Raw genomic sequence first — 4,562 nt, 5'->3', positions numbered from 1 at the left:
GTGTGACACAGGATATGTGAACCACATACCATGAGATGGATCAAAAGCCAAGAGCCTGTGGAGAACACAATTGGGCTCGACTGGACTTAAAAATGGAGTAGACAAAATGAGGGTTATGTGGTGGAGAGAATCTCAGAAAAGCTTAAGTAATGGTGTGAATAGGATCAAAATACATTGTACGAAATTCTCAAAGAATTGATAAAAATATTAATAAAAGTTGATATAATGTGTAAAATACAATTATGACCATTTTAACAAATGGTATTTTGTTTCTCTTTCACTTTCTTTCACCCCGACACATTGCTCCTCTGAACCTGACTCATAGCCTCCCATGAAGTTTTTTCTTTTCCTCCTTCATGTCCCATGTGTTCTCTGGCCCACTTTTTACTCCTTGAAGCCCCCAAATTACTCATTCCTCCAAAAAGAGTGAGCCTATGGAGAGTAAGCCAGCCAGGGCTAGCCGAGGAGCACCCTGGGAAGAGGGGTGGAGCCATCGCCATATGGAGAGCAAGCAGACAGAGAGTTACCACGGCCATGTTGGAACTCCAGGAGGAATCAGGGAAGGGCGGGGTGTCCCATGCAGCTGGGCTTGAATGGCACAGGAATTATGAGAAGCCATTTCTTTGTCAGTCATTCCCTCCTAAATGTCATCTAAACTATGCAAAATTCAAGTTGGTGCCTATGTCATCTATTAGCCATGGGGCCTCAGAGCATGTGGGCGTGAGTCCTGCAAGAAGGAAGGAAAAAGGGAAAAATTTGATGAAACAATCCTCATCACCTATTTTTCCCTGTATGTGTCTTCTTCCTAGAGTTTTTCTTTATCCACATTTGCATTCACATGTAAACATAAATATATAAAATATATACATATAAACATACTTACATGTATATGTAATAGGCTGGATCCCTATTTGAGGGAACATATTTGAGGGAAACCACGTTGCTGTCTTTCTGAGGTTGGGTCACTTTTCTTAATATTTCCAGATTCATCCATTTTCCTTAAAGTTATATGATTTTATTTTTTCTTTTTTAATATTTTACTTGTTAATTTTGTTTTATGTGTATGGGTGTATTGCCTGCCTGTAAGTGTCCCCGCGTTCTACAATTCAACAGAGGTCAGAAGTGGGTGTTAAATTCCCCCGGAACTGGAGCTACAAAAGGTTGTTAGCTGCAATGTGTTTGCTGGGAATGGAAACCAGGTACTCTGCAGGAGGAGCCAGTGTTCTTAAACTCTAAGTCTTCTTTCCAGATTTCATTTTTCTTTAAAGATGATTAAAAAACTTTGGGCATTGGTACCATATTTTTATTATCCATTTATTTGCTTTTCATATTTATTTCATATTTCAAATGAAATTCAGAAGTAGAACAGATACTAATTACAAATCTCTGAGAGAAGAGAGTAAGTAGCTGGAATTAAGGAGTGTTTAAAATTCTACTTCAACGTGAATAAATCCATCTCATACTTTATGATCAGGATGAGGGAGTATTTCATGCTGGAATTCCTATTTGTGTCTTGGAATATCAGTCCTTGATAATTCATCCTTGGTGGTGAGAACATGAAGTTATCCTGCTGGGTGATTTCATGGGATCTCTTCCACACACTTAGCATACCACCATGTAGTAGGTCAATGGAGGGAGGGGAAGATGAGAGGTTAGACAGATAGACATCAGTGTGGCCAGGCACTTCAATGTGCTTGTTCTGTGAAGTTGATGTGCAGAACTGAGACACTATAGAATTTACAATCTAGAGTTCTACTGAACAGAATGTGTTATTTTTTTTGTGTGTATTTCAGATATTCTCTGTCTTTTTCTCTCTTTCTCATTTCTCTCTCAGCTTAGGAGCTTATGACACAGGCTTCAATCTATGGTGGCATCTGAATCCTGGATTCTTCTTTCAGGACTTCCTTGCTTGGCAGAAACAATCTCACTGTCCAGCATAATTTTGAGAAAGCGATGCAGACTAAACATATGTGGGAGGTTCTGGGAAAACTTACGCAAAGGGACTACCCTGTGGAATATTAGAACCTTTCTGTAGTTCCCAAAGCTCTCTTCAGATCACATGACTCCTGTGAAAACCCAGAGGACCCTGCCCCCTCTTCTGTGCAGAAAAATAGTTGGCCAGGCTTATTGGACAAACACATGTCCATCACTATCCCTGAATCTTATCTTTTGTGGAATCTAGAGAATTAGAAAGAAGAGTCGATCCCACAATGGACACCTCTTTTACAGGTGAGGCACAGCATCATCCAGAGAGTTAGAGATACAACCACAAAGAGGGCCTGGCTAGAGATACTACACACAGTGCCCTTGGTGATTTAACCTGCCGGGTCCCTACCTATACATTAGCATCTGCTTGTGCACTTGGAAAAAGTAGTTGGTAAGTATCCATGGATTTGCCCTCAGTCCTGATTTGACATCTAGGACTGTGAGCTGCTGACATGTGGGCCTAATATGATATGCCCCACCTGGTGAATTTTGCAATATTAACTACAGTTATGAGACTCAGTGAGGTTCATGTAGGATTGACATTCCACAGGGTCACCCAGGCCTTTATCAGTGGACGTGTTGGATTTCCAATTCCTGGAGGAACAGGGGTGACCACCCTGGGCACTGTTTGCCTGGCTTCCTCTGTGGTTCTCATGAAAAAGCAAGTTATAATATAGACTGAGCTCCAGATGGGCTACTACCAAATGCAAGACACTGGACTAAGTTAATGTAGGATCCATGCCTACAAAAGTAGCCTCAGTGTGTGTGTGTGTGTGTGTGTGTGTGTGTGTGTGTGTTATTTGAAAGATTGGTGGTCAGCAGATTAGTGTCATGTCTGCTTGTTCATGTGTCCTCTGGTGTGACTTGTAATAGAAGACTCATAAAGGAGGAAAGAGTTTTTGGTGAGGTCACTGGATACTCTGGGTACACAATGATAATTGTATCAGAACATATGACACAAGTCGGGTAAGGTGCTCCCTGGAGTGTCCTACAGTCCTTTCCTGTGAACTCCATGCATGGAGGTTGGTGTTAGTAAGAGTGATTCATTATTTCAGGACAAGGTTTCAGAAGGTTATGATCCCTCTTAAGATGATCACTGAATATAGGGTGGAGCCCCTTCCAACTGGTTTGCAGATTTGTGAGCAAATATCCTGGCTCAGGCAGGTTCTCTGTGCCCTATAGGTTAGGCTGTAAGTACCACCGTGCTTCCACCAGAACAACTTAAGGCCAATAGGAGAAATGGGTGAGGATGGAGTTTCTTCTCAACTCTAGAGTCCTCCTTAGAAATCTATAATTTACATTAAGGAATTTGCAGGGCTCCTTATGGTTGAACAATGTCCTACTTGGTCATGAGTCTTTAACTAACATAAAATTTCAAAGAGCACCAGATCACAGGGTTTCTGTTACATCAGGATATCTCAATCACACAAGGAAAGGGAACAGGAATCCATTCATTAGCTCACAAGAAACTACATGCTAGGAGAGACTGTGCTCCCGTGATCCAGATGCCCTGCCCCTAGTTACAGTAACATTGCCCTACCTGGATGTGACACAGATAGGGGGTGATTCAGTTGGGAGGTGTATGGAGCTGAGGATCATCATCCATACAAAGGGATGAGGAATTGTGGATAAGTACAATCCTGGCAAACTGAAAAATTCTGTTCTGTGTTGTTGAGTATACAAAAGAAACTTTCAGAAAAAATTCTGGTCAAGACTGGATACTCCATTCACGCTGCTTGAGGGCCCACATATACTCTTCTTAGCTGGTCAGACTCTCTCCATGTTGTGCCAACATGAGCCTAGCACCCCACCATGCTCTCCCCCATGAGAACTCTGGACTAGCCTGCCAGAATCCAGACACTGAATTCCTATAATCTCAAATTTGACCTAGACACATTCACCCTGCGTTAGAATTCTTTACTAGCAAACTGGGAACCATCCTGTCCTACCAATAAAAACAGAAACCAAACTTCAGAAACTGAAGAACAGACCATCTAACTATCCATACCTGATCTGAATGCAGCCAAGTTGCATCAACAATATAGACTCATTGCCCCCCCCATAGAATTTCATGTTAAGCAATATATGATAAAGCTTATCCAGTAATGTTTATGTTCCCATATGTTACTGACTGCAAGTTCATCAACTGGAGTCTACCCAGCCTATCACTGCATTAAATAAGATTAACTCTGCCTTACTTAGCAGTAGTCAGCTGCCAATAGTTCCTCACCTATATTTGGGGTCTGCTGCTCATTTCCCCAGTTCTATCCTGGGTTTTTGTCTGGTTGAGTTTGCAATGGTCTTGTGGATGCTGTCATCATTGCAGTAAGTTCATATGAGCAAGGTCCTAGACACCTAGAAGTCTGTTTTGTTATGATGATGCACCAACCCTGACTCTTACAATCTTCCCATCCCCATTTCCACAATAGTCCCTGAGTCATGGGTGAGTGAGGTTAAATATAGGAGTCCTATCCAGGAACACAAACTCTGCAATCTCTTATTTGCTACACTTTGGCCTGTTGTGGCTTTCTCTGTGTCTGTCACACACTGTTGTATGAGGAAGTTTCTTTGATGAG

This window comes from Nannospalax galili, unplaced genomic scaffold, assembly GCF_000622305.1.
Source record: "Nannospalax galili isolate Female #2095 unplaced genomic scaffold, S.galili_v1.0 scaffold1612, whole genome shotgun sequence".
Lineage (NCBI taxonomy): Eukaryota > Metazoa > Chordata > Mammalia > Rodentia > Spalacidae > Nannospalax > Nannospalax galili.
Note: the sequence above shows the minus strand (reverse complement) of the source record.